Raw genomic sequence first — 25,562 nt, 5'->3', positions numbered from 1 at the left:
GTGGAAAATATGCAGGCAGTGCAGGAACCTACCAGGAGACCATGGCCTCTGATCTTTCTTCTTCTCAGAAGCATCCAGAGGCTGCAAATCACATGAGATGAGGGGGTTACAGGCTTCGTCCTATGAGCCTATTGGCCACGTGTCCTGTGAAATCCACTCCAGCAGGTATCAGCACCAGCTCTACAATTAGGCAGAGAGCCAAGTGGTCACACCAAGCTGCTGATCTGCGCATCAAGAAAGGGCAGCAAACTGGAGGCTCATTGCAAAGAGTTGCAGATCATTGAAGGAGCTATCCATGGTGCTGAAGCTCTGTTCGTGGCATAGAACTCTATCCATGGTGCTGAAGCAGTTGGGGATAAGGTCCATCCTCACAGTTAGCACCTTTACTTTAAAGCAAAGTGCAGAGAGTATGCATTGCCCCACTGGCATGGATTCCTCTTACCTCCGCCACAAAGAAATTGCTAAAGATTGATTGATTGATTGATTGATATGTGTGCAAGCAGAGAAGTGCCTGCGAGATTTTCCATCTCAGATACAAAATAACTCAACTGTCTTTTGGATGTTATGTGAATTGATCTGTGATGACACGGAGGAAAGTTTTCGATAGCTAACTGCTGGTCTGCACAAGGGACTGAGCATTAGAGTCATCATGGCCATCTAGGAATTAGAAAGCTATCCTTGAATGTCAGGGTTCCTTTTCCCCATGTTCACCCTTTAGCCACCTTCTTAATCCTATTTTTAAGCAGAACAGGTGGCTTCTTCAGCACTGCAGCCCTGGCAGTTCTCTACAGCCTTGGCAGTTAATGACACTTCTGGGCAATCGCAGCCCTAAAAATGGTGGGTAATTGTGTAACTGTTAATGGGCAAGGCTCTTCCTCTGCCTACTCTTCTTAAGGCATTTTTAACAAATGAGCAGCAATTTTACACCCTGTCAAGCAAAGGTGAGCATAAACAATCCAAAGGATACATCTTCCCTGACATGACCCTTATTCACTTCAAATAAAAAGTCACTGCCCTTGATTAACATTGCGCTGCTGAATTTGATGTCCCTGTAGTGACATTGATCAAGGTTTAGAACAAGAAGGAAAGTTCAGTGCCATGAATATTATTTTTTCACATTTACTCAGCTTCTGAAAACCAGGGCTGATGCGAATTAAGGGGACAGTGTTTCATTTCTGCCATCTAGCATGGTCCTGGAGTTACTATGTCCTTCTGAACAAGCAGTCCAGTTGGGAGGAAGAGCAACCCTTGATTGCTGAAGCAGCGAGGAACTGCCCACAAGTTTGATAACCACTGCAAAAGCCTTGGCTATTGGGCAGTATGGACATCAAACAGACAGACAGACAGATAGACAGACAGACAAAGGACTTGCCAGGATAGATGCTGAGTGAGAACCAACCAAGGAAGCAGGAAGAGGTCCATAGAGTCAAGGGAAGGTGAAATGGTGATAGCTCCAGAGGCCAACTACCTGTTTTCAGAGAGAAGCAGCTGCTGGGTGCCACTGCTACATATTAAGGATGACGGGGTCCCATTGGCATGGCAGAAAGACTTTGCTAAGTGGTTCCCGCACACGCTAGGCAATTCTAACTTGACATTATTAGATGCATACATCCCAACAAGGTGTCCTGCTCTGCGGGCAGCTTGAGGCTCATGGGGGAAGCAGACAACATTTACTGGAGCCAAACCAAGGTTGGCAAAGTTCACCAGGCAAGGAACGCCAATGTAGGCAAGGTCAAGACAAAAGGCCTCTGATGCAGAGAACGTAACAGCTCCTTGCACAGCTCCAAGTAAGCCCTGCTGGCTGAAGCTCTTTCCTTCTAACCCCACCCAATATCAGTCTTTCATCTTCAGAAATCTCATATTTGGTCCAGCAACGGCCACCATTACCTCTTTTTTCACTGCAGAATTCCAAGCAGGAGGAGGCAACTCTTATCTGTAAAGTGCAGTGCAGATTAATGAAGTTTCATGGCTGGGAGCCACAGGGGTTCTCCAGATGGCCATACCCTCCCCCCTGGCCACAGATTATATGGTGGCTTTCCTGCTTTTATGCAGATTTCCCCTCCATTCTAAAAGAAACTGGAATACCTCCCCAAAGGTTTAGTTCTTGACTCTAACAGCTTAAAGCTCAACTATGCTGGTAGTTTGGCTCCTGCCCATTTGCTTGTGACCCTGACCATCACTGGAAGGTGGCCCATAAGAGCTTGTCCAAAACAGAATTCATCTCATGACTGAAGGAGGGTGGCTACCCTTGGTGCAGCTTGACCTGAATGCATATTGGCCCAGATATGCCAACTTCTCTGTCTATAGCAAGCTAACGCCATGCAAGTCTCTAACTGTTCAAATTTAATATATGACAGAAGAGCTAAGAAGGTTGCCCATCAATCGCAACCTGATCTAATCCATAGACTCCAAACTGTCATTGAAGCCACTTCTGAGATTTGTGGTTCAGCAGAGAAGGTCCAAGGCAGTTGACAGACTAACCACCAACATGGTATATGACTCTCTGCTGAGTTTACTCCCTGTAACACTATATCACTCCAGTGCCTGAGGAAGTTCTCATTTTAGCACCTTCACCTCCATTGGCATTATATGCATTTTATCTTCCTCTGTATCATTAAGGGAGTGAGATCTTGCAGAACAGCAGGAAGCAGTTTGGACTTCCCACTACAAAAAGAAAAAGAAAAGATGGCAAACAAAGAAAAGGCCAGCTTCAGAGGCTACAAAAACATCATAACTTGGATGCAACCAGGAGCTTCCTAAGCTGGTGTTTTGGTTGAGCATGACCAACAGGGGAATTTCATGTATTCTATTTCATCACTTCTCTCTTTGCCTTCCATCCCATCCCTGTCTTATGCATTAACCTGAAGAACATCTTCAATGTGTATAAGAATTCGTGCAAGCCCAGTTTGACTTTTTTGGTCCGCATCTCATTTCTTAAAAAGTATGTGCATAGATTTTTTTAGAGGAAAGGCAGACAATGGTGTCACTTTTTGAGCGGTGATTTAATTACCTCCAAGCCCAAATGACTTGCTTGCAAGTTTGCCAGCATGTTTTTATGCTACAAAATGCAGGAGGCATTTGGGGATTTTAGGGCTGAGGGTTCAAGGTAGCATACAGTGTGGTTGCAAACCTCCTGTCTGATGGCAGTCAAACTGCAGGGAGTCTCAGATGGTTCAGTTTGCCCAGAACCCTCCAGAAAAAGGACAGAAAACCTGGTGATGCCATGAAGCCAATGGAAATTTCCTTCCTTCCGTCCTTCCCTCCTTCCTTCCTTCCGTCCTTCCCTCCTTCCTTCCTTCCTTCCTTCCTTCCTTCCTTCCTTCCTTCCTTCCCTCCCTCCCTCCTTCCTTCCTTCCTTCCCTCCTTCCTTCCTTCCTTCCTTCCTTCCTTCCTTCCTTCCTTCCTTCCTTCCTGCCAATGTCTGCAAAACATCTTGTGGAGCAAATGACTGGGACATGAGGTTTAATCTTCTTATCCTGACATGCATTGGATTTAATATGAATTGGGGCCACACACCCTTACTCTTGAGTAAGAAGAAAGAAGAAGAAGGAAGAATGTCATCAACTACAAGCAATGCAATTAACACAATGTGTAGATAGACCTTCAGAGAAGCACCTCAGTCTTGTAGAATGTGATTGGGGGGAGGGAATGGAAACTCCAGGAAACCAACAAAAAGGTGCTTATCTGGGAAAAGTGAGTGGCCATCTGAAAAAGCACAGAATACTAGTGTCAAGCTCCAGGCAGGCTGGACTGGACCTGTAGACTTGAGGGTCAACAACCCTGGCGTTGGATGTACGGTTGGGGGTCAGGAGCACTTTGGAGACTTTGAGTCCTCTACATCATTGCCGCACACCCTGTCATCTCCCTTCCGTCCCTCTCCATTATTAGAAAAGTAAGAAGCACAGCTCCATTCTCCAGGGACAAGCCAAGGAGATCCAAGGAGGTGGGATCTCCCTTTCCAGAGTCGGAGCTCTAGCCCTAGCCTAACCCAAAGCCCCTTCTCCATCTTCAAAGGGCGAGAGCCAGTCTTTCTTGAGCACAACCAGCCAGGCCTGGGATGAGGACCAGAGGACACAGGCCTGCCTGGTGAATCTATTTTTGCTCTGCACAGAGTTTTCTTCCGACTTTAAAAAAAACAAAACAAAACAGTGTGACTCCCTTTAGTTTGTTATGTGCATTTCAACCGTATTTATTCAGTTCTGTTATGTGGGAGAGGGTTTCTCAGCATGCTTTGAAGGATGTCAATGGTACATTCAAAATGAACAAGCAAACAAATAAAAACTGACAAGAGCTCTTTGGGTTTGTGTTTGTTTGCATGCTTGTTTGTTCTTACATCTTCATGTCATTTTAAAAGAAGTTAGTGATGGTTTTTCTCCAGTTCCATATAAAAGCCAAGGACTTTGTTCAACTGTTACAGTGGACTCTTCCAGCAGGAAATGTTCACATACCGAACCTGGGACCTCAGGCAACTTTCGGGAGAGTCTTTCTTTCCAGGGAGAATCCTCATCCTCCATCTCTTATTTCTATTGCCACTGAGCAAAGAGAGATCTTAAAGGGCCTTTAATCTGTGATCTGCCACTTTCTCGGGTTGTTTTGCAATGTTTCTTTTTTTACTAGCATGGTTGGTCTTTTTGCTTTGCTTTGTTAATGAAGTAGGGCTCTGGGAAGTCCCAGCACTCCAGTTCTCTGGCCTTGCTTTTCAGAGAGGCAGCCAAAACCCTGCTCCAACCCCTCACAGCCAGCCTGTGGCGATGCATCAGCCACCTTTCTGAGACAGGAAATGTGCCTTGGAGGAGGAGGAGGAGGAGGAGGAGGAGGAGGAGGAGGAGCAGGAGCAGGAGGAGGAGGAGGAGGAGGTGTCAGTGTGGTGTGGTGGTGAAGAGCATGGGACTGGGACTCAGACGACCTGGGTTCTAGTCCCCGCTCGGCCATGGAGCCAACTGGGTGACTTTGGGCCAGTCACAGACTCTCAGCCCAGCCTACCTCACAGGGTGGTAGTTCTGGGGATAAGATGGAGGAGGAGATGTAAGCTGCCTTGAACCCTTTGTAGGAAAAAGGCAGGATATAAATTGAAAAATAAATAAATAAATAAATAAGGAGAAGGAGGAAGAGGCCATGCCGGGGGTGTGAAGAAGAAGCTCCTATCCAACCCCCTAGGCCCATTCCTACTGGTAGCTCAGCACCCTTCCTCTCCCTTCTCACTGCTTGACCTGGCGGGCCAAAACTGACCATCTGCATCAAGCGCAGTGCAAAATTTGCAGCAGGGAGCATCATGGACACCTTTTTGGCCATGACTCCAAGTTCAACAGCTGAGATGTACCCAGTGCTTTTTCTGTAAGAAAAAGGTGGCGGAACTCATGAAATCATTTACCTTTCGCATGTAGTCAATCCGTGTGCGACCACATGACCAAGCACAAGCCGAGCAGCGCCACAAGCTGAGCAGCATCATCACAACCAGCGCAGACGAAGTGCGCACGCATCGGACTCGACACACAAGCAGCCCACATGCACCATTTTAATGATTTTGCCGTTGACCTGCTACGCTCGACAGGGTGATTCGAATCCACGTGGACCAAACATCAAATTTTCAAGTTACTTTTAAAACTTGAAAAATCTTTTGAAAAAAGGTGCCGGAACTCTGTTCCGGTGCGTTCTATGACAAAAAAAGCACAGGATGTACCACAGATGGAGGGATAGGGCTGGGAGCTTGTAGGAAGGGGAAGCTATCAGTTGAGAGACTGCACCCCCTCACCTCCTTCCCCAGTGCCTGGCATTTTTCTTTTTAAAGAACAATGTGTATTCTTTTTTCTTCTTTTTTTTGGTTGTTTGTTTTTAGAGCTTGCCTTGGAAGAATGTCCGGCACTGAATTGAATTCCTCTTACATTCAATCAAATCATTTGAAGAAGAGGAGGAGGAGGAGGGGGAGGAGAAAGCAGCAGCAGGAGGAGGAGGAGGAGGAGAAGGAGAAGGAGGAGGAGAAGGCGTTCATTTCTATACTGCCCCACAGCTGAAGCTCTCTGGAAAGTTTACACAATTCATCCAAAAATGATAAAAATGCAATAAAATATCATGAAAGAGTGGAAAAAATAAAAGTTATAAGCAGCCAAAAACAAATGATGAAAGAGTAAATACAAAATGATGCAAAGGATGAGTAGAAGAGAGACTCTGCAAATACCTGGCAATTCCCCTTGAGCTGCTCGGTGACGCAGTAGATCCTCAAACGCCTCAGCAAATGGGGCTCCCTCAACCGGGTGCCGAAAAGAAGACAGATTCCGCACCAGCCCGGCTGCAGTACGGAGGTCGTTCCACAGCTGGGGGGCCACCACCAGGAAAGCCCTTCCACGTGTCCCTCGGGTGTAGCCCTTGGAGGAGGCGCCAAAGTGGATCACAGCTGGGGAGAGGCTTCCCAGCAGCTGCTGTGCTCTGCAAACTTGTAGGGCTGCATAGCTTAAAACCAGCACCTTGGATGGGGTCCAGAGAAGAATACAGGCAGCCAATACAGGCAGACCGGGGCCAGTCTTATATGTTTGGACCTGCAGATCCCAGTTACTAATCTGGCTGTCACACTGTGCAAGCTGCAGCTTCTGAATCTTCAGCTTCTGAACCTTCTTCAAGGGCAGCCCCACATAGAACTCATTGCAGTAATCTAATTTTGAGACTACCAGAGGGTAGATTACTGAAGCCAGGCTATCCCTGGCCAGCTGGGGGACAACTGGACTACCAGCCAAAGCTGGTGGGAGACATTCCAAGCCACCGACGCCACCAGAGCCTCAAGTGACCAAGATAAGTCTAAAGCATGCATCTGAAACCCACTTCACTTTGGATCAGGGCCGCTTCAGTTTGGAGGCATGAGAGATTTCCTTTCCCTGGCACTCCTACATCCTTTGAGAAAGCAGCTGCCCCTTCTCTGGGCAATCCAGACTATTGGGATCTTTATTTCAAGAGTAAGCCTACATCTCAGAGCCTAACGAATGATCAGCCGACCTTACTTCCCCACTGATTCCTTTGCAATGCCAGTAATTGTTAGACTACTTTAAAACCTTCTAACAGGTGGCATAAGATGCTTAAGCATGAGATGGACACCAACACTAGAGGCAAGATTAACTATTAAGCCAGTAGTTATTAAACCGATAATTTGTACATAAGGGATTGCTAATATTTGCAGTGGGATTTTCCAAAGACTACTTAGAGACTGTTCTTAAGGACTCAGGAGAGACTGCCGCCGCTACAAGTCTCTTAATGACTTCTCTTGCATGAAGCCAAATTTCCTAACCCTCTCCCTCACCCAAATACCCCCAGAATCAGTTGCATCTCTTGGGTACAGTCATCTTCTCACTCTGAAAGCTCCTTCAGGTGTGTATCTGGCTTCTTGGATACTTTACCTGGGTTTTAGTGCCTGCTTGTGGAAGCTTCTTCTGGAAGAGCTTAGAGAAACCTTATGGCACCACAGCTGCTGGCTTCCTAGTCCTGAGCTTTCTCAGACATGTGTGATTATTCCCCAGAGAAAGAGTAACTTAATATCCAAGCTTTAGTGATTCATTTTCTTCTCAGCCTTCTCTTAGTCCTTCTGGGACACTACCCATTAGCCAACAGCCAACCTATCTTGTTCTTCACAGACCATGGGACCTTAACTTTCAACTCCTTAGCCATCTTTTCTCAATGGTTCTTTCTCAACTGGCTAGAATCCCAAGTCCGTCAGAACTGAATTTAGATGATCCACATCTATTAGTATTCAAAGGGAAGATGTTATTAAGATGTTTACAATCCTCCATGTGTGAAGAAAGTGGAGAAGAAGACCTTTTTCTTCCACTCCCATAACACTTGAACCTGGGGTCATCCCATGAAGCTGATTGGTGGGAGTCTTGGGACGCCCCATATCTTCCCACAATATATAGTTAAACTATCGGATTTGCTGCCATGGAAAGTGGTGATGTCGCCAATCCGAATAGCTTTAAAAGGAATTGGATAGGTTCATGAGGAAGGAGGCTGTTTGTGGCTACCTGTCTTAATGGCTATGTGCTACCTCCTTTACGGAGGTGCCATACCTGCATACACCAGGTGCTGTGGAGCTTGGGCAGGTGGCAGTCTTGCACCCATCCTGCTTGAGCATCCTGTGAGAAGTTGGCTTGCCACTGTTTGGAGTGCTGGACTAGATGGACATCTGGTCTGATCCAACAGCATTTTTGTCATGTTTTTGTGTACTTATGCAAAGTAATTCTCTCCTTCTCTCAGCCTACTCAGCCTTACTGCTCAACCACAGCAATACTTATTGCATCACAGCAAATACACAAGGTAGGCATTACAGAGCAATAAGTGCTATACACATTTCAGGGCATTTCTTCTCAGCAGGTGTTCCAGATACTTCTGAAGTGAACCAGTTCAGCTCAGAATTCGGGCTTTCTCCAAACAGGAGACCCAATAGCTAAGTGAATTGTCTGTACTCAGAAGCAGGATATCACAAAGCCAGCCCTGGGAATAAGCAATGGAGATGGCCTTTCATCTTTCTGCCATGCTTGGAGGCATCTCTGAACCATCTTTCCAGTCACTGTTGCAAACAAGATAGTTGATAAGATGACCAGTGATCCTATCCTAGAAGTCTTGTCTGATGTTACGATTTGCTATATAAACATTCAATGGCCTACCAGATTTTTCACTGTTATTCTTTGGACTGGTGGGAGGCTATTACAGAAGGCTATTATATTGCAAACTGTTTTAGAAAGCCTTCTGAATCTCAAAAGCCTTGTGCCAGATTGGAGATGGGACTCATGTTCCAGAAATGGATGTTGGCAGCCCCACTGGATTCATGGAAATGGTTGCTGCTGACCTCATCTTCCAGATTTCTCCCTGCGCTATTGTTGTCTTCTCTGCTGCTCAGGAGGAAAAAGATATCCCAGTCTGCAAGGAGCACTGATTACACCTCCAAGGTCTTGCCAGGTTTGTGAATGGCTTTTATCCTCTCCACTCCCAAGTGGTCAAGTTGTTAGCTCCAGATCTTGGCTCTCTGCAAGCGTGTTGGATTTATGTTTCTTAATGCAAGCTGAAAGGGGGAAAATACAAAACAAACAGATTTTAAAAAGTGAGAAGACTTTAGAAAGAAAAGCACAGTAATTACCCAGGCATTGGAAGTGAAATGTTTGTATCCGCACACTTTTCCAGAACAATGAGTGATCTCAGTGTTAATTCCTGTGCATTCTGAAAATCTTACATTAAAACAAGACCTTTATGGTTATATATAAAGTATTGATTAATAGATTTAATCAACATATTCAGTCCATCACCTCCCAGCCTTCCGCTCCATGGGGTTCATTTTTCTTTTATCATTGTCAGGGAGCACTGAGTTGTTTCCAAAGCTATGCATGAAGCAGAGCCATTGAAATGAATGGGACTTCAGCTAAAGTCCACTGAATAGCTCCCTTAGGGCTACATTCCCATTTAGGCATACTTAGAGCAGACCCACCAAAATCAAATCCCATTGATTCATAGAAATCCTACCCTAATAGGCCTTGCTGAGGTCTAGAAACCCTAGAACTAGGTGGAGCAACTGACCAAAGCCGCTTTAAAGCATAGAAAACGCATCTAAACAACAAAACCAAGTATCATTCCATAATGTCTTCTTTATGTTTGCACTGCATTTACATCCCACCATTTTTCACTCTTGCAAGAACCCCAGGGTAGTTCTCTGTTGTCATCCTCATAATGACAACCCAGTGTGGAAGTTAATTTTAAGAGTGAGTGAATGCCTCAAAGTTGCCCAGCGGACTCCGTGGCTGAGTAGAGACTAGAAACCGGATCTTCCTGCTCTCCAGCTCAACATTCTCACCACTGAACCATCCTGGTTCTATTTATCATTAAGGAAAACAGTAAGGATGGATGGATGGATGGACGGATGGACGGACGGATGGACGGATGGATAGGGTTGGTGGTGTGCCACATTCTTTTGTTAAGCATGTTTGATTTCATTTGTTGATGTATTAAAATAAATAAAATCTATTATAGATAGTGGAATGTAAGATCAATGCCCAGCAAGCTCACTTACCCAACGGGTTCTGTCCACAGGGACTTCAGTGAGGTTTTAATGCCCGCCAACCTGATGGTGATGCCTGCTTCTGACAGAGCAGCAATTGCAAGTATCGTTCCTATGCCAAGCACGGGGGTAGTTTGCAAATGTTCTGTGAGGTTCTCAAAGCCATGCTTTCTCAGTGGGAAAGAAGAAACTTGATCGGGGGGACGGCAATGTGTGAGCATGCTGCACACAGCTGTTTCTAAGGAGCTTGGTCGGGCTTGGCCTCGCACCCATCCTGATTCAGGGATCCTGTGTACATCTGGTTATCCACCAAGTGAACACCGCACTGAATTGGATGGGCCACTTGTACCTTGTTCTCATGCTCTGATGGGAATTTTAAATTACAACCTTGTCTCTAGAGATTTGGAGAAGATTGTGAGAAGGAAACTCCATGTCATGGCCTTCTTCTGTTGTAGCTGTTCCCTGCCTTTGGAGTACAGGGGCTGAACAACCAAATGGAGTGTCCAGAGCTTGGGTGGGAAAAGGCATTGGACTGGGGACTTTTTGCTCCTTTGGACATGGCAAGAAGAGCATCAAAATCTTGAATAAAAAGAGTTTGAAATTTGGATCCCTGGTAACAGTTAGTTTTTATCAAGACATGGACTTGAGGCTGGGGCTTGGCTACTCTCCCAAACTGACGATTCTGGGGAATATTAAGGATCCCCTCAGTTTCTAAAGCACTAAGGTTTGCTTCTGTAGTTTGTATAGATTTTCCTCGTTCTCATCATAATTAATCACTTGTTTACCTTTAAAGTCATTCCCAGTTGCAGCATTGCTAGAGGAATATTGCAAGCAGTTCTGAAAATTAATAGAGGAGGTCTAAGTTAAAGTGTTCAGGGAATTGAATTACAGATTTGAGTAATTTCAGTTAGTCAAAAGGACAATAGAGACAATTTGGAAGGCTTGAAAAGGCACTGCAAACTTCACTTTTTCAGAGGATAAGGGTGGGGAGGGGGAAATAGCTCTGAATTTACTCTCTTGTCCACTGGCCGAATTGTGGGGTGGGGGAAGAGGCAGGGAAGCAAGTGAAGACTGATCCACTTGTTGGAGAATCCCGATAAACACTTTCTCTTGCAGCATTGCTCCCTGCTCCCAAACATTCAAACGACCCTTCTACCCCCACAGAGCAGTACCACAAGTTTAGCACACACTGAGAGATATTCCATGGGAAAATACAAGATGTAGAAGAGTCATGATGCATCTGTTCTGAGAGCCAGTGTGGTGTAGTGGTTAAGAGCATGGGACTGGACTCAGGAGATCTGGATTCGAGTCCCCGCTCAGCCATGGAGCCAACTGGGTGTCTTGGGGCCAGTCACAGACTCTCAGCCCAGCCTACCTCACAGGGTTGTTGTTGTGGGGATAAGATGGAGAAGGAGATGTAAGCTGCCTTGAGCCCTTTGTAGGAAAAAGGTAGGATATAAATTGAAAACTAAATAATAAATAAATAAATCTGAAGAAACCTAGGCTATAATGGCAGAAATAGTGGAAGGATGGCGGCTGGCAGTTTCAGATTACTGTTGTATGACACACCAGTGAGTTCGCATCGCAATGCTGGACCAAGGGTAGATTGCAACCTGCTCAGACTATTATTGCAACAGGGGCGGCCATTGCTTCACCTCTAGCAAAGGAAATCTCATGCTTTAATCGAGATGGGAAATATATTTCATGGTTGTTGCTCCCTTGTGCCGTCAAATCATCTCTCCTGTGGTGACCCTTTTAATGAATTCCCTCCAAATGTCCAGTCCCTCCAACTATTAAGTGGTAAATTGGAGAATCTGTCTGTGCAGGGGTCATCTGCAATTGCTCAGTGTTGAGAGACTGGCACACTGCATGTGTTCAGAGGCACTCTTTACTGCATGGTTAGTTTTCTAAAACATGAGTGAAATGGAAATAAATTCTCGCTGTATTAAATCTGCATGCATGCATGCACAAAACTATATTTGGATGTGCATGCAAACAGACGCAAAAAGGAATGTGCATATATCAGGGTGGACGATGCGCACCATGCAGAACACACGCGGCACTTTCTGCCTTCTGAAATACGCACACATACAGGGGCATAATGGCCTCTAGAAGCTCAGTGAAGCCACCTCCTTGAGTCTTCCTCTTCTTCCTCTTGGTCTTCCTCTTCTTCTTCTGCCTGCCACTTCCCCTAGCATGATTGTCTTCTCCAGGGAGTCTTGGCTTCTCTGATCTGAAGTATGACAGTGAAGGTGATGGCAGCCCTAGGAAGGAATGCCTTCACCCATGTCCAGTCCTTGGCTCAACTCTTGTAAGCTCCAGGCTCAAGGCTTCCTTTATGGAATCGATCCACCTTCTAGTTGGTCTCCCTCTGCTTCTCTGCCTTCAGCTTTCCCTAGTGTAAGTGTCTTCTCCAGTGAGTCAAAGGTGAATTAGGGGGTGCCATTTTTGTGGAAGCTTGTCAGTTCTAGCATCTATTTTTGCCCAAGTAAAACAAAGCTGTCAGCCATGTGTTAACTTTCATTGCCAAGGGGGGGAAATCAAGCAAAAGTTTCATTCTCTCATGGGTACACGACTTGTGTCCTTCCAGCTGCTTTGGCACACAACTCCCATGAGCCATGAGCCCTAGCCAGTATAGCTAATGGGAAGGCTTTGTCAGAGTTGTGGCCCTTTGTTAGAGGTTTGGACTACAAATGGCTCACCCCTGCACTAGGCAGAGGGAAACATAATTCTTTGCAATAATAAGCAGAGAAAAAATTGGTTAACTGGCAGAGGCTTCCTTAAAAGAAGAGATTGGATCTGCTGGCATCTACAGGAGCAAGACATCCTATCTGAGCACACAGAGCTACAACAGCAACACAGTTTGTACAGGCATAACTGGGGTGGGGAGCAAGGAAATATGCGGATTTTCTTCAGTACTGCCTGCGCCACTGACCAGGAGGGGAGGGGAGGGGAGGGGAGGGGAGGGAAATAGAATAGGAAGGGACCTACAAGGCCATCAAGTCCAACCCAGGTCTCTGCTTCCACATGTTGTCACCCATCTAGCTGTAGGCCCATGGCTTTCCAGCAGCAAAGGAAATTCAACCCGCTGGTTTGATGGATAGCTATGCAGGCAGGATCAGCAATACTACTGATATCAGGACAGACAGTCCGTGGGCTAGACTTCATAACATAAAACTGCAGACTAGAGCTGGTTTACTTATCCACACTACTTCACCTGACTATAAGACCTATATCCAGGCACCAGATCAATAATTAATCTGGAAGAACCTGATTAATGTTCAGGCATCCAGGCAGCTAAAACGGCCAAGGGGAAATGGGACCCAATTTTGCAAGCGCCTTTGCCAGAAACTAAGTAAACAGCTGCATTGTGTTCATTATGTGATCCCCGATTAGCTAGGGCCGCCCACGCATCCGGTCTGCCCAGCCCCAGTGCCCCCTACACTGTGAACTGGGCCAGAACATGGTGGGCATCACCCTGTCTTCCCTCAGGACCATCGTGCAGAAAAAAGTCGTATTATATCACTCTAAATGTTCTCAGCTCTTTCTGATCATCCCCATGTACACAGACACAGTTCATTTATTCACAGATGCTTTCATCAAACCAGTTAAACTAAATTACCATGGTTTTCTTTAAAGATCCCCTTTTTAAAATACAGGACCAGATATCTGAATGCATAAAAACCTGAATATCGCCAGGAGCACATTCTGAACACAGTCCCTGGAGAGAAAAGTAAGTTCATGCATTTGCTAGATCAAGCTGCATTTCCTATCAGTCCCCACCCCGCAGTTTCCCCCAGGGCAAAATACATCACCCTTCATGACAGAGGTCAGTAAGCATAGACTGTAATTCTATTAACTTCAGCTTCTAATGCTACTGTGTCTGGACTGAAAAGACTGATTAAAAAATCTGAGCATTCCCCCAATTTTTAAACTGCCAATGAGAAACAGGTCGACGAGGGAGGAAGCCGTGGCTCCGGAGAGCACACGTCAGCAGCTTTGGGGGTCATGCAATATAACACAGAAGAGACAGAAGAAAATTGAGGAGTCGGCTGGTGGTGCAGGGCTTTTCTGGAAGCCTTTGAAGCAGAAGGATGCCAGGAGCTCTGGGGCAATGGCTCAATTAGGCATGTGCCGCCATGTCTCAGTCCACTCCCTCTGGAGGCAAACCCCTTGATCCGGACTCCTCTGTATGCATTTTGAGGCATGTATGAAGCTTCCCGAGGACAGTTTTACCATTCATGGTGCCATACTTTCCTTAAATAAATGAATTAAACACATGCACAGTTGCCTGAAACCCTACAGTGAAGGGTGGGTGCTAGGGATTCCCCAATCCTATGTTGGCCTACTCTCCCATTTATGAGTAGACCCTTCCTCCTGAGTAAATCCTGTCTTGAATGGGCTTTGGTTGGCCAGGCTGGTGCTTCATCAATGGCACACATGGTCTGTTGCTGCTGCAACTGTGGAGAGCTTCAAAAAGAAGGGGGGGGGGTAAATTCATGGACCCCAGCAAGATTGGGGTGAAAGGAGAAGCTGAGTGAGGCAACCCTGAAACAGGAGGCCTCAAGTTGTTCCGCATCTTCTCTGGCAAATCAGGAGCACTGAGGGATTGAAATTCTTCTCCAGCAAGAGGTCCTCCTCAGGCTTGGGCCAGGTGAAAGACTCAGAAACTACCCATGGCTATCTACCTGCTGGCTACTAGCAGGGAGTAGTACCCAGACCCTTTAGCCGTAGTGGAAATAAAGCATGCTAGCAGATCCCACTGGGAATTCTGGTCCAGGTCCTTGCCAGAAAAGGGTTCTCTCTAAATGCCTATAACTATCCAGGCCCCTCTGTACCTCTCCCTTCAGCTGCTCCAGGAGCAACAGTGGCTCTCAGAATCATTGGGGCTACTCATGTGAGCAGCCTGTTAGCATCACTCACCCTAGCAGAACAGAGAAGCTTTCCTTATATTACCTATCTGGAATCAAACAGGTTTGTTCCTTTCATGCTCTCCCCTCCTGAAAGCATTAAGGGAGCTGACCTAAAACAAAGGTGGACACATCAACAGGTAACAAGATTCAGCTCCTGCCCCAGAGAATGTTCTTGAAGTCCAGGCGACCTCGCCACTTGGTTGCCACTTGATCTTCTGAATGTTCTCCCACGTGGTACGATCCCTGTTTACTCTATCTCGGAGAACGTTGTTTTGGCACTGACACGGAATGCAGGAATGGAAAATAATATGCAGACATGCAGAAATAATTGCTGATGGAGCTAAGATTTTTAAAGGGCTTTAAGAGAAATTCTGTAATATCATCTCTCCACTTCCCAGTAGCAAGTATTATTGCTATTAAACTTGAATCAATGGGTTTATACCAAGAATGCTGCATTGCTTCATTAAGTTTCGTTTTATGACCCCAGCCTTGTTACCACTGGGCCATCAATCCAGGCTGGCTCCTGTAATTAAACTTTACACTAAGGCTTATTTATCTCCAGATATTTTCTCCCCCCACTGCCAACTCCCTTCCAATTCACACTTGTCTTTGGAAATCACCCCAGGGCTTGGGCCTCTAGGGTGAAGCTGGTAACACCTCTTTCTCCGCCAGTGCTCATTTCAACCAACTAATATCAGCCTTCAGAGAATGCCTTTGCCCACTTTCTATATCCCTGCTTAATGACTTATCTCATGTCCACTTAGAAAGCAGCCAGATCTGGGCAGAAAATACGCTGGTTTGATGCACGTTGCACAGTAGCTTTGGAAACCTGAGACACTGGTGGGATACAAAAATTTTAAAGAAATAAATAGAATTAATTCAAACATGTTTGTCTATTGAGGCTTCGGCGAATGGGGCGGCATAAAAACGTTTTAATAAATAAATAAAAATAAACCATCAACCTCATTTTCAACTGATGTCAGTCCTTCTCAAAGCTTCATCATGCCCACTAATCTAATTGGTTTAAAGCTTCATGTCATCATTCCCTTTACCATAGTGGGTTAGTGATGAGCAAACCCCTTTGGGCTGAATGCAGATTGGGACCTGTATCAGCTCCAAGTGACATTGAAAAATGCCAAGCAAAAAGGTGGAAAAGTGTGCAATTTACTGCTCTCGTGGCATCTTCAGCGTCACTGCCTCCCTGGGATTATTTGGGATTTTGGAGAAACCGCATTCAAATGGATTCAAATTTCTGTGACTGGAACCTGTGGCTCAGTTTTTCCCAAGTTACACAGCTGTGTGGATTGTTTATTTTTTATTTTCAGAATGAATTCAAGCACTTTTGCCCTTGTGTTAATTCTCATCCCTGCGAATGTGGAAGTGGGATGAAATGGAAGGGGTTAAGACCCTTCTCTCAAAATACAGCATCCCAAGCTAGCAAGCTCAGGCCCTGCAGGCAATTCAGATGAAGAAGAGGAGCAGTTGGAATGCAGTACTGAAATGATAATCAAGGTTTATAAGCAAGATTAATCAAGCATCAGGGGAATGGGGAGACACTGCAGAACAAGGAGGGCCAGAGGGGAAGGGGTGTGAGCTATTCCGTCCAGTGCTTTGTCCTCAAGGCAAATGAGCAGCCCAATTTAGTGATGCCCAGCGTTCCCACTGTCTCACCATAAGAAATGCAACCTTCGTCGAAGGTCAAGCCAGTGCTTTTGGGGTTAAGGGAGGAGGGGGACTAGCTCAGAATCAACTTCTGACATGGGCAAGACCTAAATCTGCCCATCAGAGAGATCATGAGTCTGATAGCTGCTACTTGTTAACAACTGCATTATTATTCACTCTGTATTACAGAGCTGGGTTGGCTCTATGAAGGAATATATTTTATAAGCCTCTTGCCTTGATCTGCTGGAAAGGGAGAGGGGAGAGACATGCTCATGGCAGAAATTCTCATACAATCCTTTAAAAATCCAGTTCTATTAGCAAGCAGATGACAGTAGAAAAGATGCTGACAATCCATGAAACAGAGACAGGAAAGATTTAACAAAATCCATGCATCTTTTAACTACCAAGACTCTCATTTCCATGAGACGCAGTATTCTTCTTAAAGCCCTGACATTCCCTCTTGGCTTCCTAGCAGAGCTTTGTCTGACTACGGCCATTGTCTCTTCCACTGGGCCTTCCCATGGGTTTCCAAATTTCTCTCCACAGCCTACCTGGGTACTTTCAAACCCACCACTCCCTCCTTCTAGGATTGCCTCCAAATAAGCTTCCCAGTGTTTACTTTGCCCCACACAGATACAATTCCTGTGAAGGTTGGGCGAGGTTTTGATCCCATCCACTTATCCCTTCTCACAGAAGTTGAGTTGTGATTGCTTTGTCACTGAGAAGATTCTTCCAGTTGATGGTGCCCTCAGGGATTGGAAGCCCCTAAGGTGATCAAACCGGTCAGTCCTGGAGGAGATCAACCCTGACTGCTCTTTGGAAGGCCAGATCCTGAAGATGAAACTCAAATACTTTGGCCACCTAATGAGAAGGAAGGACTCCCTGGAGAAGAGCCTGATGCTGGGAACGATTGATGGCAAACGGAGAAGGGGACGGCAGAGGATGAGGTGGCTGGATGGGGTCACTGGGGCAGTGGGTGTGAGCTTGAGTGGACTCTGGGGGATGGTGGAGGACAGGAAGGCCTGGAGGAACGTTGTCCATGGGGTCGCGATGGGTTGGACACAACTTTGCGACTAACAGCAACAACAAACTTCTGATTGTCCCACACAGGATAGGGGGAGCAATTTTCACCTCCCCATCCTTCCTCTGTGCAGCTATTAGAGGAATGATTTTAGCCTAACTAGTAAGGAAGCTTCATAGAAGAGGGAAGGGGTTGGAAGAAGTTCAGAATGTCCTGGACAGCCTGTTCTCCTTCCCTCCTTCACTGAGGTTGTTCTGACCTTGGAGGGCAGCCGGTGAGCTCTTGCCATGCCAACTGTGAAGGGCTGAGCAGAGGGGCAGCTCTCCAGCTTGCCTTTCCAAGGCTGGTGTGCTGTCCCAGCCTTCAAAGGGGGCTCTGAAAAATCCCATGGTTCCTGGGACACTCATCGGAGGCATAGGATCGCTCTCGGAAAGGCAGAATTGTGCCTGCACAGAGCTGTGTAAAGGGCTTCTTGAAACTCTCCATTCGATTTGTAGGCAGATACTGGGCATGAGGAGAGAGGCAGAATCCACCAAGTATCTCCAGTGGGAGGGGAAATTCTCCAGTATTTTCTCACAGAGAGGAGTGACTGTCCGCAGGATTTGAAGCACCCCTGCAGTCTTTTCCAGGAAGGGCTACAGGCTTAGAGAGGGTTTCCGCTGCCGCTGCAAAATGCAACACCTGCTGTGTGTTGCTGCAGGAGACCTCCGCTGGCATCCTCCACAGACGTGAGTGGGAAACATGTCTAACTTCAAGGAAGAGAGGAAGCCAACTCTGTGTCAAAATCTGCTCTCTCATTTCCTGAACATTGTCCTCCTCCATGGAGAAGGCTTCCATTTTTCTGCTCCATTCTCAGGCCATTTTATAATCTACCTAGATTTTTTTTTCTGGCATTTTGCATTTTCCGAATCACTGTCATGTGGTCAAGGGGGCTGTGTGTGTTCTGTCTTCCTATGATACATCTCTGCATTAAAACACAGAAACATAGAAATGGAACAGGTCAGAAGGGTTCTCCTGGGCCATCTAGTCTGATCCCAGCTCCAGCTGGCTCTGCTCATGACATGCCTACCATGTGCATGACCAGCCTATCCTTGAACACCCTCACTGATGGGCCTTAACCACCTCCCATGGAAGCCCATTCCATTCCCTAAGGGTCCTAACTGTCAGGAAGTGCTTAAGCAGCAGCCTGCCAGAGGGGCTGATCTGATTATCTCCTGTTGTCTTCCCCTGGGCTTTAATTGTTATTATAACAATGCAGTTATACCCCAATTTGCTTCCTCTTGAAAGGAACCAAGGTGGATTACAACATTCTCCTCCTCTCCCTTTTAGCCTCACAAAACCAGCCCTGTGAGGTAGGTTGAGCTGAAAGTGAGTGACTGGCCCAAAGTCAGCCAACAAGTGGGGGCAGAACCAACGTCTCCTTTTCCCCAGTCCAGTCCTCTTGACACCTACACCACACTGGTTGTCAGGATGGGAAAGCCAAGACTGTAAAATGAAAGACAAAGCAAAGGAGCCAGTGTGGTGGAGCAGTTAAGAGCACCGGACTGGGAGTCAGGCGACCTGGGTTCGAGTCCCCACTCAGCCATGGAGCCAACTGAGTGACTTTGGGGCAGGCCCAGACTTTCAGCCCAACCTACCTCACAGGGCTGTTGTTGCAGAGATAAGAGTGAGAGGATTACGGAGGAGGAGAATGGGCAGAGAAGGAGGCAAGCTGCTTTGAATTCTTTGTAAGCCAAAAGGGTGGGATATAACTCAAATAAAGAAATAAAACTCCAGTGGACCAGCTCATAAATATGATAACCCCTTGATTCAAATCTATGAAGTGATCTGCTGCTTTGGATTTCCATTTGAAATCTGTTTCTTTTCCATTAAATGGCATGAGAGGAGTGGAAGCAATGCAGAAAAAATTTCTGCGCAGGGCTGCTTTGCAGCTTCATCACATTCCTCCTGCCTGAGTCATCCTCCCCGCCCCTCCCTCTCTTGCCTCCCCTTCTGCTGAGTGATGAATCATAAGAGGGCAGCAAATTTTTATTTTGAGTGCTTCACTGTAAAGCACCAAGCACAGAGAAGATGTGACAGAGCAACTGTTCGGGCTCAGTTCTATGCTTTTTGAGGCAGAGAAAAAACCCTACAATTTGCAGCTTGCCCCAGACAACATTCTTGTATAGGATTGGGTCCTAAAGGTATTATGCAAAGGAAGGAATACGGTATCTTAATGGCCTTCTGAGGAATACGGTATCTTAATGGCCTTCTGATTCTACTTCTTACTCCTTGGGTCATAGGACAGCCCAACTAATTTCCCAAGGAAACATAATTACTTATTTGCAAACATTTTGCTCTATTAAATTGTCCCCAGACCTGAAATACTCATTCACAAACTCACATACTCCAATAGGGATGCAGGAGAAATTCATTTCGGGCCATTTTTAATCAGGATTTGCCAAGTTCGCACCCTCTGGGCCTAAAAAGAAATGTGGTTCTTTGCTAGAACACAATATTGTGTGAGTTATAATTCTCCCTATTATACATGTATGGATTCTGTGTGTATCAGGAGGAACTCTAATCATGGAAGACACTCCCTGGAGAAGTGCACCTGGTGCCGAGTCTATATTCTTTTCTGCACCAGGTTAAAACCTTCTTATTTAATGGCTATTTTAAAAAATAATTTTATTGTTAACAGTCGCTTTTTGTTTTTGTTTTTATATAATTTTACTGTACTTGTTACTGTTTGATTGTTTTAATTCTACGTTGTAAGCCATCCCGAGATGCTGAGGCATGTGGTGACGGCATATAAAGGTTTTAAATAAATAAAATGATATGGTCATTCTCTGAAAGAGCACTGGCACTCGAGAAAGGGGTCCGGGGTTGATCCCCAGCTTAAATCATGCCCAGCTGCTGCATCTTGTACAACATGCACAATTTAATCACCAGCCCAAGGTACAAGCGTAATTACCACCTCAATCTCCTTGGGGAAAAATAGATAGTGATCTGACTGCCTAATCTCTGAAAAAGTTGTAAAGCCATCCTAATAAATTGCCAAGTAATTTATGAAGGTGTCCAAATAATGGGAAATAATCAAGAAGAGATTAGAATGATGTAGAACTGCTAAATACCACTTTACAAAATAAAAATGGGAGCAAAGCAGCACCGCTTACCAAATTAAAAGGACAAATTATGCACCGCCATGTTTTCCAGTCTTCATCTGCTTCAGACGCTCCTGAATATTAACGCTACTATCAAAGGGCTCATCTAGAAGGCAGGCTGGATGGATTGGACTGAGATTCACCGGAGGGAGAAAGGAGATCCTGCCAAAGGAATTACAGTGGGGGCTAACCCTGCACCTCTGCATCCCACAAGAGCCCCAAAGGATAATGGTGACCCATGGGATAAGATCGAGGCATTATAGGGGATTGCTGGCTCAGGCCCCGTTTTCAGATGTCTGAAGAAACGGAGCAGGACTGGTTGGTTGGACATTGATTGCACCCATTTGGTTCATCCTCCTTTACTTACCCACATTTAGGGCCTGGTTACCTGAAGGAGCGTCTCCTTCCATACGTGCCTGCCCGCCCCTTAAGATCTGGGGTAGAGGCCCTTCTCCGGGTGCCCTTCCTGAAGGAGATTAGGAGGGTGACTACCTGGAAGAGGGCCTTCTCTGTGGTGGCACCCTGATTGTGGATTCACTCCCCAGAGAGGTTCGCCTGGTGCAGTCACTTTATTCTTTTCAGCACCAGGCTAAAACCTTTCTATTTTCCCAATGTTTTAAGGTCTGATTGTTTTCATAGGGGTTTTATCGTCAGTTGAATTGTTTAGGATGCCATGTTTTATTTTACACTGTTGTATCGTTAAACCATCCCGAGACTTCGGTAAGGGACGGTCCAGAAAAGTATCAAAGAAAGAAAGAAAGAAAGAAAGAAAGAAAGAAAGAAAGAAAGAAAGATTGAACTTTCTGCAAAGGCCGCAAATACCCCAGGGCCTTTTTAACACCCAAAGAAGGAATGCTTGTCTTTTGTATCCTCTTAGCCTGACAAGGAGGCTGACACATCAGGCAAACTTTAACGATGTGCAGAAATGGTGTAGTTGGAAAAAGAAGACAAAGAAGGAAATTGTACAAAGAGATCTCGAGAGACATCACTTCCTTTCAGGTGTGCTGCCTTGCATCACCCCTATGAATCCCAGTGGGCATGACCAGGACACTAGGTTGGGAATTGCGATGGGAAAACCATGGATGTTCCAATTTGTTGAGAATCTCCAAGTTTTGCTTCAAAGCATAGTTGGGTTTGCCCCCATTCTCATGTTTGACCTGTTTGTCAGCGCACTTCAATGGGTAAAGTGCTCCTTTTACAAAAGTCATGCATTTTTAAAGCTGTGTGTTTCTGAACTGCACATTTTGTGAATACTGACACATGTCTGGGAATTTGCAAATGTTTTCAGAGAATATGTGTTTTCAGGCTGTGAATTAAGCATTTTCAGGGGCTCTGTGAAGGGAAATGAATTCCATATATAGCTCTAGTTACAGTAGTTTTCCTGTTCAAGCATATATGTAGCGTGTGTGTGTGTGTGGTGATGTGTGGAGGGCAGAATTCATTCCCATCTTAATACAAATATACCTAAGTTTACACTTTCAAACCAATACTTGCAATTTGGTAATCCTAAATTCATTTTTCCAACTTGGCAATGGAGTTCTCCAATCAAAATGGACAATATGGACAAAATGGTTCATTAGAGAAGCTGATACTGAAATCTTCATTGTATTTGAAAAAGTGATTGCAAAAAGATGTGTCATTTGCCAGAAATGCATAGAAAGTGTGTGCATTGGGAGAAACACGCAGAGCACGTAGGAGTTTTCCTGCAACCTTAAAACAAAACATCTCAAAGTTCAGGAAAAGCCTGACTTAAGACTGCAAAAATGAGAAACTGAGAGATGCTACTGTGCATAGCCTCTATCTAGAAAGAGCCAATTCTGCGTGAATTTAGAAACGTGCTTCTTGACTCATATTCTTTATGCAATGGTTAATGAATTGAGCATTTATTGATCCCGTTGACTAATGCTCATTCTTCTTGCATAGCAAACAACTTTTCTAAGGAAAAAAGCATCAATTTGTCTATTAAGTATGCACAAACACTTCACACAAAAAAGGTTACAAATCCATAATGCCATTGAGCCCAGAGAGCTGCATTGTGCAACCTGAGATATTGAGTTTGGTAGCAGATTTACTTACGCAGAGCCTGATTTATGTAGTTCAGCTCAAGAAAGCACCTCAGCCTCTCCAGTGCTGCAGCAACTCTTGAGAAGAGATCAGATTCTCTTATGGATAGAGCCCATTAAACCATTTCCTATCTTGCATGGAAATATTTCCGCCGCTTCACAAACTCCAATGAACCAATGGCAAAACCGAGATAAGGAGACACTGAGTGTTCCTGACAACAGGCCAGATGCAGTAGATGAAGTTAGGATTCCTGTGTTTTCTAGGAGCCATGATCTTTAGGGCTGCATAAATTAGGCTGATTGTTTCTGAACTGGAGGAGAGCATAGAATCCTAGAAGAGTAGAGTTGGAAGGGACCACGAAGGCCATCGAGTCCACCCCCTGCTGTTGTAGGACACCAAGTCACACCATCCCACTCAGGTGGCTGTCCAGTTCCTTTCTGAATGTCTCTGGTGTGGGAGAGCCCCCCACCCCTCCATGCAGCTGGTTCCACTGCCATATTGCTCTGACAGTCAGGAAGCTTCTCCTGATGTCCAGCCTGAATCTGGGTTGTCGCAACCTGAACTGATTATTCCATGTCCTACAATCTGGCATCAGCAAGAAGAGATCTTCACCTTCCTCTTTGTTATGAGGATAACATTTATGAGGATAAAAACTCTCTCCTCATAGGTCAGTGTTTCCAAAGCCTGGATCATTTTTGTTGCCCTCCTCTGGATCCTTTCAAATTTACCTGCATCTTTCTTAAATCTTGGTGCTCAGAACTGGAACTAGAGAGGTTACTGTCCCATGTGGAAATGTGAAGAGCTAAGATTGGAAGAGACTGAGAGTACTGGGCATGTTCAGCCTTGAGAAGAGAAGACTGAGGGCGGACATGATATCCCTTTATAAGTACCTCAAAGGCTGTCACAAAGAGGAAGGTCAAGATCGCTTCTTGCTGATGCCAGAGTGCAGGACACAGAATATCAATTCAAGCTGCAACAGCCCAGATTCAGGCCTGATATGAGGAAGAGCTTCCTCACTGTCAGTGATAGGACAGCAGAACCAGCTGCCTAGAGGGGTGGTGGGCTCTCCCACACTGGAGACATTCAAAAAAGAAACTGGGCAGCCATCTGAGTTGGGATGGTGTAACTTGGTGTCCTGCAAGAGTACGGGGTTGGACCCAATGGTCCCCATGACCCCTTCCAACTCTACTATTCTAGAATTCTATGCTTTTAAATCCCAGGTTGATGGGGAGAAAACAGTCCTTCAAGCACCCAGGTCCAGGCAGGGCTTTGTACATTGGGCTGCAGCGATCCACCTCAGAATCCAGCCCTCTTCTGTCCCTCAGACTTCTTCTCATGTGGGGCCCTCACCTAGGAAGAGGAAATCCACCAACACTCATGCAAGTCTGGCAGCACAGCCTTCTTCTGTAGCACAAACAAAGGCTACAAGTTCAGAGCGTGTGTAAGTGGGACACACTTTGCAATTCACAAGCCTTCCATCTCCACCCACTTTAAGAGAGACCTTGGGTTGTGAGTCAGCATTTCTGCGGCCTCCATACAGTTTTGCCTTGACATGAAATGTTTTGCTGCCAAGACCAGGACGCAGCGGTGTACCTCAGGTTGGCTTGTCCCAGGCCATTTGGAGATTTCACATAGCATTAAAACAAACAAACCAAAAACCTCCTGCTTCAACCTTTGGAAGAAGTTGCAGTTTATCTAATTAAATCCTATCTGTGCTTGGGAAGCACTTTTTTCTTTAAACAAACAAAAATAAATGCATATAAACATCAGAGCATGATTCTAATTATTATAACAGGATGTGCAAAGCTGACTAAATTTGGGAGTTAATTATTCACAAAATAATGATTCTGTTCTCCCTCAAATAAAGCGAGGGGTAAAATGCGTTTTGTGGCTCAGAGGTTCAGCTTTTACCAGGAAGGTCTCTCTGTTTACCAATGTGTAACGCATGGAACACTTAAATGAGTTCCAATCAGTTCCTCTGCACCAGCTGCATGTACAAAATTTAACTAGCAAATTAGAGAGATGACATCTAATGCCTCCCTCGGGAGAGCGGAATCCCCGGAAAAGATGATCAAATTATTCATTACCAATTGTCTGAAGGAATGTTAAACTGATACTAGTGCAGGATCTTTTCTGCTCCTACTTGAATATTCCATATTGGAATTATTTTCCCCAAAGCGGAACATTAATTACAGAACAAATGCAACTACGGATCATCCCAGTTCCCTGGACCAGATGACACCATTCTGTTATAATCTCCCATTCTGGGTAGGAGTTCAAGAAGATGGGGCAGCACTGGGAGCAGGTATCGGGGGGGGGGGGGGGCAGTAGGAACTCCTTTGGGTGTATGCAAAGGTGCAGGGGTTAAATCCATGGTAAACCACATGAACTGCCCACAAAAGATCCCCTTTTACTTTTCAATACCTCCAGGTAAAAGTTCCTACCTGAACCCTGCAGAGCTGTGGCCAGTTAGAGGCTTTCTACCTGAGGCGGTTAATCCACTGCAGGCAACTTCTGCTTTCATCACAGAACTGGGATCTCAGCGGTCTATGAAGAGCATTTCAGTTCCTGCTTTTCCACTACATCATCTCAGGGAGGAGAGCACTGTGGCATGGCAGGAGAGTACAAATGCACAAGCAGAAGAAGTTTATCTTTTACTTTCCAAAAAGCAGAGTATGTCCCCTGCTCAACAAACAAGAAAACCAAACTTCTCCGGAAGAAGGGAAACTGGAGAG

This window comes from Varanus komodoensis, unplaced genomic scaffold (assembly GCF_004798865.1).
Source record: "Varanus komodoensis strain SLA01 unplaced genomic scaffold, ASM479886v1 scaffold2, whole genome shotgun sequence".
NCBI classification, from domain to species: Eukaryota; Metazoa; Chordata; class Lepidosauria; order Squamata; family Varanidae; genus Varanus; species Varanus komodoensis.
The sequence above is the reverse complement of the archived record's forward strand: the minus strand, read 5'-3'. Positions refer to the sequence as shown.